An 11,706-nucleotide genomic window follows, 5' to 3' on the forward strand; every position below is an offset into this window, starting at 1 on the left:
ACTTGCCACTATGTCCAGAAACAATAAATTTCCAAAGCACAGAAAGCTTTTTGAAGTTTATTATAAAAATAACTAAAAGGGCTCTACAAAGATCTTAGAGTGTCAAATCCAGTCAGGGACTTGTGATTGGGGAGGGGGCTTCCAGAGCTCCCGTACTATGCCCCAGTTCTCCTCAGAACAAGGGGATTTGAAAGGCTTTCATGGGGCAATTAGAAAATGTAGCCCATCTCACCTAAGAATTCTCATGCACTGAAGAAGTGCAGAGCCCCTTCCGGTGGCTGAGAGTGCAGGGTGGCCTGTCACAGCACCCTAGGTTTACGTCTGCCCCTCAAAGGCTTGCAGTGTCTGGCGAGATAACTTATTCTTTCCAGAACCTCAGTTTTCTTTGTATGTAAAGTAGAAATAATGCAGGACTATAGTTTATCTTAAGGCTGGATGTTTCAACATTCAGAAACGTTGGATTTTACAAGAGTTATATGGTGCATAACAGTATGTTATATAACACCCAGTGGGCCTGAGGAACACCCTGTAATCAAACACATCAATATATTTGTAGGGAAACACACAAATATTTACAGTAAATGGGGTAATTAAGACCATAAGTAACTTCACATCACTTTAGTCCAGGACTTGCCGCGAAGTGAGTTATGAAAACCTTTGGTTGTCAAAGGATTTGGATCTTTGGAATTGGGTGTAAGGGATTGAGACGTGAGACACCACTTACTTTATCAAGCTGTCAGAGAACTGAATGAGGTAAGCTCCCCAACCAGCACCCAGGGGCTAAATTCCCATCAGGTAATAACAGGTAAGGCAAGCTCATTATCAATGACAACTTCAGGCTGGCTTCCTCTGTCTCACACCAGATGTGTTTCCAGGAGTTCCCCAGGCTTCCTGGAAGCCCAATTGGACCTCTTCAGAGCCCCAAGGGAACAATGTGCTCATATGTATAGGTTCTAGGTAGCTGTTTCTGAGAAAGACAGCCCAGCTCTCCCACCCTGAAAGGCCTGGCTCAGCCACTGCCCCCTCGAGCTCTCAGTGAACCTTAGGGGTAGGGTGGAGGTGATCGCAAACAGTATGGAAGAGTAAGCCACTGGCTCTGCTATCTGCCTCTTATCTGCTCCCTGGCCACCATGGACCGGAAAGAAAAGAAGCCTCCTAAAAAGCACTGGCAATGTTCCAGGCACTGCCCTCCCCACTTTCCCGTAGCCAATGGCATTGGCGGTGCTGAGAGGAGAGAGCGCGCTCAGCTCTAGTCCCAGCGGCTAGAATTATCTATGTTTTAATTTCTCACAATCTGATAGGTAGTAAAGCAACTTTCGCTCTGCTGCTTTAATTTACACATCCCTGTTTCCTATTCAAGTTGAGCATCTTTTCTACACATCTATGTTAATTAGCTGTTGTCAGCGGCTCTCCCTTCAGCGGCCCCAACCCCGTGCTTTCCCTGTGGACATGTAGCCTCTCCAGGAGTGTGGGGCCAGCTGGAGTACAGCAGATCTCTCCCTCCACTGTTTTGCATGCTATGCTTCTCTTCATCCAGCCTGATGACTGGGTACTGGACATGAAGTGCTTACGGAGTAACACCCCAAGCTGCTGTTCCCCCTGCATTATCTAATAATAGAACATGGAAATGTCATGGTGGCATGGCTAACAGGACCCATTTTAAGTGTGGGGACAAAGGTGTTCTATCACACAGCAGGTCAGGATAATGATGACACAGCAGAGAGACTGTTCTTTGAGCTAGCGCATGTGCAAAGGCTAATAATTCTCTGCACTCAGTGTTGAGGTCAAACAGGTGCCCAAGTCAGACCTGGAGCAAGGCTAGGATGAGGGTAAGGAAAATGAGGAACCTAGGGTGCAAAGTTTAAGGAGGTGCTCCCCCCAGGGACCACTTCACACCTGCATGACCTTGGAAGAGAATGCCTTCTTAAATTTTGCCCCTACATGACTTCGTTTGCCTTGCCCTTGTCCCAGCCCAGGCTGGGAGACAGGGACAGGCTGGGGCCCAGAGAAGAAGGCAGAGTCCCCTTGTCCATGAGAATCTGAGTGAGGAAGAAGTGCTGACTGAGATTGGAGCCCACTCTCCCTCCTTTGTGGCTTTCCAGCATACCGATTCAGTCATTCTCAACCAGCCCTTTGGTGTCTTTGTAAAGTCCTGCGGCAGTCAGCAGGAAACAGAAATCATTGCAGCTATTTTAAACAAAAAGAGATTAATACCGTGATTTAAAAAAAAGAAAAAGATAAAGAAAGGACCAGAGGAGTAGGAATGTCTCCCCACATCAAAAAAGTGAACCCCTTGTAGACCTGCTACCTCTGACCAGCCTGGAAGGTGGAGAATCGGGGACATGGTGTATTCAAGACACTTCCATATCCCCAAAGTTCAAGGATCAGGAGCCAGGAACACAAAGCCATCATCACTGCTTTTCTCAGCTCCAACAAGGTGGGAGCTCAGACACTGAAACACTGTGGCCTATGAGCCCCACATCTCCCGACCTCGTTTGCTCAGAAAAATCAGCTAAAGGCAATGGGAAGGTGTCCTTTGCCTCCCTTCTGCTTCCAAATCTCAGCTTGATGCCATCTAATTGCCAGAACTAAATTCACTATCAGAACTCTAGCTGCAAGGGAGTCTGAGAAATGTCAGTTTTATTTTTTCCAACCTTTAGAATTCAGGAAAGCACCCCAGAAGGAGGTGAGAACACACGCTGAGGGCCAGCAGACAATGCTCAACTCAAGTGCCAGCATAAAAGACCCCACAGCGGCGATTGAAGAGAAACTCGGATAACTCGACCTAATTATTAGAGTGAAGGATCTAGTACTCAGGACAGACCAGCACGGGCAGGAACTCACTCTACAAAGCTCTGCTTTCGCCTGGCTGCTCACTCTGCTAAGTCAGGTCCAAGCGACTCTTGACAATCCCTTGAGCACCCACAGGAGAATCAGGCAGCCCAGAGACGAGCGTGAACGTCACACCTCCCTTCCCCCATCCCAAACTCTGAAATCAGATACTGAAACTGTAAATATGGGATCAACCTCAGGAACTTGCCTCCTTTGAAATTATAGTCTCATTGCTGTAACTGCATTTGGAATCTCCACTTTGTGAATTTCTGTCTCCCTCAGATTTTTTACTTTGTTTCAGCTAAGTGCTTTTCCAGTATGTCCAGCACCAAGGTTTGGAAATAAGTTGGCATCTGATCCAATCATTTGGCAGAGTGTGTGTGGTGTCCTGGCTGTTAGCTGGAGCTCTTCAACTCCTTTAAAATCAAGATCAGTGTAGCTGCAACCACTAGTCTTTGTCTTATGGGTGTCCAAGGTTCCCACCAAGACTTCACTGAGTTCCCAGGTTGGAGCTTAGGTCCCAGCACTGCCTCTGTCTGCACCCCTCCCTCCCTGCTGTTCCTCTGCTCCAGGCCTCTGTAGATGCTGCTGTGAACCCCAGTCTCTTAGAGAACAAGAGAGATGTCCTAATATGGTTCTGAGCACACTGCATGACAAACATCCAGAGCCACACTCTTTTTTTTTTTTAACTTAGAAAAGTAGCAAAGTAGTACAGAGCCATATACTCTGATTTCTAAAAGCCCCTTCGATTCCACCCCTACCACACATTTCCGGTGGGCTCTGCCATGCCACACAGAAGTCAGCATCTTGTCATCTTATTGGTGACTTTGTCTTCCCCCTTCTTTTTCTCTATTTTTTGGTCTTCTTTCTATTTTTTTTTCATACTTTTTCTTCTCAGGAGCAAAAGTTAAAACTTCCTTTTCACCAGCAGGCCAGCTTGTTATTTAAGGGTCCAGCTGACAACTTGGCCTTCAGAGTCTCTCTCACCAGTCCAGTGGCTTATCAAGGAAATTTTTCAAAGACAGTGCCTATTCTGTGTGGGGTTTTGGCATCAGCTGTTAGAACAGTAAATGTTTCACCTCGTTACATGTGTGTGTACAAATTTATGTATGTACATAAATATTTTACATGTAGCTATAAAATCATATATCTTGATGTCTTCATATATAGACAAACCATACCTAAGCAGTTCCTTTGGGGGCAATGATTTAAAAGGTGTGCTAATACTCAGATCTTTATAAGACTGTAAAATGACCTGCCCTGCCTTCTCCAGTTCCCCTTCTCCCTCTCCCCTTTACCTTCCCATAAGTGCAGGTGTTCCATAAGTTCCAGCCCAGGTGTACCACACGACACCTTAGATGTAAATCAACAGTTGTCATCATGAGAAACCAGCAGGACAACTGCGCCTGATTTCATGTGTGTTCTCAGGAAGGCAGAGGCTGTGTCTCATAAAGGCCATGGGGGCCAGCCTCCCACTGGTTTGTGACTTGTGGTTTCTTCTTGTGATGACTCAGTCAAGATGAGATGTTAAATAAATCAAGCAGATGTGTGTCAACAATGTTCTGAAGAAAGGTACCAGTACTCCATGTCCTCACATGCACAGCCCCCAAATACCTAGCTTTAATTGGATACCTACGCCAAGATCTCTTGACCTCAGCGCCATTGACATTTGAGCCAGATAATTGGGCCGTCCTGTGTATTGTAGGATATTTAGCAGCATCCCTGGCCTCCACTCACTGAATGTCAGAAGCACCCATTTCCCTCAATGGGACAACCAAAAATATCTCTAGACAGCCAAATGTCCCCTGAGAGGTCAAATTAGCCTCTAGTTGAGAACCAGTGCTCTATATCTACAGAGACACATATTGTGTATACAGAAATGTACATATACATACAAACAATTAAATATTTATATGTCCTTATTTTAAGTTGGCATCTGGTATAAACTTTTCATTCAATCAGCATATGCACAAAACAGAAATGTGACATATTTTCTTCCTTTTCTTTTAAAAATTAATGTCATCTGTGATAATAGTGACTTTTGTGGTGATTAAATAAATATAATCATCTTGTGTCTTTCTGTAAAGTAGGCATTTACCTTAGCCAGCAATGAGAGGGGTCTTTTTGATCCTTAATTTATTTCTTATGGTCCTTCTCACCATGACTCCTGACTCCTTGAGCCAGAGAATCCAGACGGATACATCAGGTGTCCAGGACACTCTACATTTGTCTCTCTCCAGCCATGACATCCCAGAGATCCTTGTGCAGACCAATTCAAAAGGAGAGGGCACAGTAAATCTCTAATTTTAAAGGGTTACTTTTTAAATCAGCCCAAATATTAGTCAGGGTAGGACAGGCTATGGTTCAATAACAAACAATCTCCAAGATTGCAGTGCTTTAGGGCATCCAGGGTTTGCTTCTCTCTCATGCTTCATGGCAATTATAGGTTATATTCTCTGTTACTGTTATCTCATTCTGGGGCCCAGACTGACTAAGTAACCACAGTGGAGAACAAGAAAAAATACACACTAGTTCTAACAGTGTCTGCCCGTAAGTGGATGTTATCTGTGCTCGGATTTCATCAGCCGGATCAAATCACATGCCCTGACTGAGTTAAACAGGCAGGAAAGAAGCCTCCTTCAGGAAGGAGAACAGAGAATTGACAGACAATAATAATAGCTCAATACACATGCTTAACTTCTTCTCCAAGAGGCTTCAACCCTGGGCTTCCCATCTCTCCACCCCTACATGCTCTGCTTTATGCCAACCTCTTCCTCTTCTTTCGCCTGGCATTTTCCAAAATCTCTTTTCTCTCCCAGGACTGGGTAGAAATGATTTTCAGAATCTTCATGGTTTATTTAACTACCATTAAATATTCACCTCCTTCCTTTCGTCAAAGTTAATTAAGAGTTTTCAAACATTTTCAAACCCAAAGTCCAACTTTAACTGAGGCCGCACTGATTGCCTTCAAGATTCTGAAACCATTGAATATATGTTACAAAGCCACTCTGATGAGATGTTACACTCCTCCACAGGCTGGCTTCCAGCTGAGGACCAACTTGTCCCATGCAAATGTGGGCTTCAATGCCAACCTGCCTAACCCTCACGCAGGAAGGCTTTGATTGGGAGACCTGGACAGGACGCCTGGCTTGAGTCAGTGCTGGAGCTGCCACAGTCTGATCTTTGGGAAGACAGCTCTGTGACCCCAAGAAGAAAGAAAAAGGGCAAGGAGACAGGCCCCTCTCTGGAGATTGCTTGGGCTCATGCCCATTGGTCGCCCAGCCAATGTCCTAATTATTGAGGGTGAGGGAGATGAGTAGCCCAAGGACATACCACTGGTACCAGAACCAAGATTGGAACCCACGCTTATACAGTTCTCTTTCCACAACTGCTGTTGCATCATCCAGCCCCTGAAACTCAGCCCTATTCTATTTTATGGAACACTGTAGGGGACATCCCATCACCCCCACAGTAGGCACACACGGATGAGGAAAAGGGCGATGTGGCAGGCTACCTAATGTCACACAGTTGAAAAGTGGAGCCAAGTGGTCCCAGGAGAAACTAGTGCATCTCCTGACTCATGGTCCAGTGCTCTGTCCTCTACCCATGCTTGTCTAGCACTCCTGGCTCTGCATCCTGAGTGGGCCAACCATCTAGTTCACTGGTCTAGAAGCAGACATGAAGCCATGGGGTAGGGGTTGACATTACTATGGCCCCATCACAGTACCTGAGATCAGGGCTTTTACCCACAGAAGTGTGAATGTACATCTTCTTAGAAGAATGAATACCCTTGCTACCCAAAGTGTGATTTGTCAACCAGGTGCAGCAGCCTCACCTGGGCCTTTTGAGAAATGCCCTTCTCAGAATCACGATCTTTATTTTAACAAGATCCCCAGGAGATTCTTGCACGTAGATAAATTTGAAAAGTGCTGGTTTACATACTTTTTGAACACAGGGACTTTCTGGACTCAGGGTTTTCCAGTTCACAAGCTGTTCTTGCACTTTGCTGTTGCCATAAATACCATCATAACTGCCCCGATGGGTTCACGCTTGGGGGTTCCCAAAATACACCTGGCCCTGTGTACATGAAGATGCTAGTGGCTACCCAGTTTCCAAGGAGAAGAATCAGGGAAGCTATGATCCTTAGTTGTCATCAACAGCCAGACAAGGAGATTCATAGAGTCCTCTTGGATGTTCCTACCTCTATTCCTCGCTCACCTCCTGCCACATGATGCCTGCTTGCCTTTCTCCTTCAACACTTTGTTTGTAAACAAACCCATACGTGAACCCACAGAAGGATGTTAGGGCAGGAGCCATGCATCGCCAGGATGCAGCATCTGCATTCTTTATGAAACATCGCTCCCCTGGGTCAGAAGAGACCTGCTCCTCGACTGTCATTGTGGTTCTTTTCCTATAGTACAATTTAATTTTTTAAATAGATGTCAGTCCCATTTTTTAATAAATGGTAAAATGCTGCTTTCCCTTTTCTTCTTCTCCACTGAGTTTCTAACAACTGGTACACACATATTATACAGAAGAGCAGGTATTATTCATACAAAATCTTGGTGAAAAATAAGAAAAAAAAGGAAAGTTTTCATTGTCTTACTATTTAACACAAAACTATAGTGGTAGGAACACTACAATTTCTCAACAGGGAGATGTGTCATCCCCACTACGAGTCGATGAGGATGTGTGCAGACATGTGTCGACATTACTTGGTGGGCGTGGGCAGGTGAGGTGGGTGGGAGGAGGCAGGCCCTTTTGACCAAATGTGCTATCACCAAAAAATTAAAAACAAAACAAAGTATGATGCCCCTCATCGTTTCTTTATTTTTTGTTGATGGGATTTAACATAAAATACTGCTGACCCAGCTGAAATCTTCAGAATTTAAAGTCGACACCAATCCCATGCACCATATTTTTGACTTGCAAATGCCTTCCAAGAATAGCTGGAGTGTCCTTATTAAGCCTGGTTGTGATGCATCCGTACTTTGCGCCGTCTGCTCCGGCACTGTATAATTCATGGACTTGCCTTATAAAGTTAGGGAGAGATCGAAACCGTGACCAGCCCATGAACCTAACCTGACACTTTCATTACTTTAAAAGCAACACAGACAAAGCTGAAACCTGACCCACCTCTCAGCCCCATTCTGCGGAATGCCGAGCCAGCCTTCCTGTAGCCAGGTCCCGGGTCCATCCATCTGTATCGATTCTGTGGCCACTGGATTCAGCGAAGGGAGACTTAGTCCCATCCTACACTGGGCCATGACTCACATATATAAATTTGACAATGGGCAGAGCAGAAAATAAGCCCACAGACCCATGGTATTTAGAGCTGAGCTCCATTAATTTTAGCGAAAAAGGGCAAAGCCCAATCATGATAATCATCACCATAGTTACCACGTGTGAGCTCTTCCAGCCTGCTGGGCCCTGGACTGAACCCCACATTTAAGCCACACAGCAAAGTAGGAATTATTATCCAATTGTACAGAGAAGGAAACCATAGCCCAGAGGCTGGCCTAAAGCTACACAGATCATGACAAGAAAGGCCTATTTTCAAACACAGGTCTGTGGGGCTCCAAAGCCCATGTTCTTAGTGAGTGGTCCTGAAGGGGGAGCTTAACCCCTGGGGCTGAACATGATGGTTAGAACATGGAAAGAAAATAGCTGGAATGTTATTTACATTTTAAAATTTCATTTCAAAACATCTAAATTTGTACATGTTCGTTGTATACATAATATATGACTACATTCGAATGTGCACAATGAATAAACAAATACATATACATGGATTAGTGGTTGTACCATCTATTTTTTTTCTTGATAGAGAGGCAGAGTTGAAAAGTTTAGAGACCGCTGCTCTTAGCTCCTCCTTGTACCGACCCCTGCCCAAGGCTTTAGAAAGGGGCTCCAGGCAGCCATGCCCACCACGTCTCCCCAGGACCCTGTCCAAGATGCTCATCTGACACCCCATTAGCATCATGGACATCTGCAAGCTTCAATTCTCCAGCCTGCCCACCTGGCCTAGCCCATGAAGAAATTAATGGATATGAAATCCAAAGACTACTCCTAATCTGCAGTGTGATCTCTGGCCAGCGCAGTACCTCTCTGGGCCTCAGCGCCTCATTTATTAGCACTAGGGGCTTTATCATAGGGGTGTTGCACCCTGAGGAGTTGTGATTCTGAGTTGGAAACCTGAGGCTTCATCCCCAGCTGGAAACTTGTCCTCCTTGTAGCCCGTTTAATAAGCCTGTTCCAACTATAGGACACATTCCTGTTGCTGCCCCTCCAGCCAACTATGTCATCTTGACTATGATGCTTCCTCCCTCCTGGTCTCAGAAGTTTCTCCTGTGTGGGGGTGGCCTTGGTCCTGCAGTGGATGATCCAGGGGCGTTTAACAAGCTAGGTGTCATGGACACCTGGAAAGTCAGAAGAACTTTCTAAATGAACCTTGTATTCCTCTGCTCTCAACATCATTTATCTAGCTTGGCAGGAAGTGGGGGGATTTCCATTAATTTATTCAATGAAATACTTACTGAGCACCTTCAGCACTGAGCACTGGAGTCCCAGCACAGGTTCAACAGGCACGGTCTCAGCGCGGAGTTGCCACTGTAGGTAGTGGGGGAGACAAGAAAAGAAGCAAAAAAATATCTAATAAGGTTGATTCCCACTGGAGATAGATGCTCAGAAGATCGTAGAAGGGATACCTGCCCCAGGGAATGGGGCCCACAGGAGCTGGGCACTTGAGATAAGAAAGACTTCCCACTTAAAGATCAGGTTCTGAGCATTCCCGGCAGAGGGCCAGAGCCAAGAAGTCCTTGCTTTACTCAATGAGACAGAAAAAAGCCCAGAGTGGTTGGAGCAGAGGGAACAATGCAGCACAATGGCAGAAGGGCCAGAGGAGTGGGCTGGAACAGATGTCTCACTAGATTACACAGCAATGCATTTTAGGGAAGAATCTCTGACCGTCCTCCTCACCTCCCCACAGGTGACAATTCAGTGCAAAGAAGAAAACCCACAGCTACCAGCACTCCTGCTTCAGACAGGCCCAAATTTCCCTTTGGGAGGTCTACTTGGCTGGACCCACTGGGACCCTTGCCCCTTAACACCAAGGATTGGGAGACTAGCTGAAAGTTCAGATTGTGTGGACAGCCCCTCCCTATCTTACATCCTGATGGCTGACTTAGGTGGCTTCCTGTCTTCTTCCCCCAGCTTACTTCTCCACTATAACTAGGGTCTTAGTAGCTGACAATCTGTGACTGAGATGTGGCTGGCAACAAGTCTCCACAACTGTTCCCTTGGCTATTGCCCACCACCCCCTTGGCTGTGAAGCCAGGAGCCCATCTCACAGGGCATCTCCCCAGCTTGAAGCAGGCCAGGGGGAAGCCAGCGCCCGCGCTGAGATCCTCACCTGCCTCTGGGTATCTGAAGACACCAAGGAACCTGGCCTCCACTCTCAGGATGAACACTCTGGAGGCAGGGCAGGGACACACTCAAAGTGCAGTTTTCACAGCTGCCAACCACAGTTAGTGACACAGAGGCAAACAGGCCCCCATGTGCCAAACAGCTAGCTAGACCCAGGCCCCATATAGGGCCCAGGAGAGGCAAGCTTCCTTTAGGACAGGAGGGGGCACCCCAGAGATGCCCCATGAAATGAGTGAACTGATGAGATCAACCACTGCTTTGTATTGTGCACCCTACTATATGCCACGTTCCAAGCTGGGCACTTGACACTCATAACTCATTACCTCACCGAAACTTTACACAGTGAGCCTCAGACTTGGGGTTACTACCACCCCCATTTTGTAGATGTAGAAACTGAGATGCTGAGAGATGAATTAAGATTCTAAGGTCACCGCGCTAGGAAGTGATGGATGGGGATTTTGAAACCTATCTACCCGTTTAGGGGCCCAGGCTGCCTTTGCCCAGTCCCTGCATTCTCAAGGCCTTGAGTCTGCTGACTGTCCACCTGGGCCATGCCCCAGGTTATCTGCAGGGCACACACGGGACAGGGTCTCTACAGGCAATGGACTTAGACCTGAATCACTGAGAAAAGACAGCATGCAGGAAACGATTTTAAAATAATGAAGCAGGAGGCTGAATAAAGAAGAAAAGCACAGCGAACTGTCTGGGAGCCAGACAGAACTGGGTTTGGACCTGAGCCTTCTGAACCTCAATTTCCTTATTTATAAAACGAGTCTTTCACGGGGTGGTCCACAAGGATCTCCTGAGCCCCTGCACAGCACTCAGCAAGGAGTGGGTCTTTCAAGAATGTTTCCTTGCCTCCTTCTCTTTCTCTTTTTCTTTTTCTATATCTCACAACAAGTGCATTCAGGTTTTGGAGAAGGAGGCACTCTGTGTTGGCTTCCTGAAGGAACTGGAGCCTGAGTCCCCACTGGATCTGTGGCATCTGATTTCACCAGAGAGGAAGGTATATTTATTCGTCAAGTATGACACTGTTCTGAGCTTGTTTCCTCATCTGTAAAACAGGGATAACAATAACTACTCTAAAAATAATCACGCGCATAAAGGTGTCTAGAGAAGGTCATAGAGGAAAATTAGGACCAAAGAGCCCAGAGATTTGGATTCCAGGCAGAGCCTGGGTGGGTCACATTTCATCTCTAAGACCATTTCCTCATCTGCAAAATGAGAATATGAAGTCACTGGATGAATCATGTCGCCTCTGGGGTCCTTGCTTCCTCGGGTATTAAATGGCCTGGCTGTAGCTCCCCAAGGTTTCCTCTTGAGTTTAAAACCCTCTGAGGCTTGGGCTGTAAGCTAGGGCCAGCCCTGTCCCCATGTCGTGCCCACCCAACATGCCAGCCAAGACCCTATACCTGTGGGGAATGATGTTTGTGTCCAGGGTAGGAAAAG

Source organism: Pteropus medius, unplaced genomic scaffold (genome assembly GCF_902729225.1).
Source record: "Pteropus medius unplaced genomic scaffold, Ma_sr-lr_union100, whole genome shotgun sequence".
Classification (NCBI taxonomy): Eukaryota; Metazoa; Chordata; class Mammalia; order Chiroptera; family Pteropodidae; genus Pteropus; species Pteropus medius.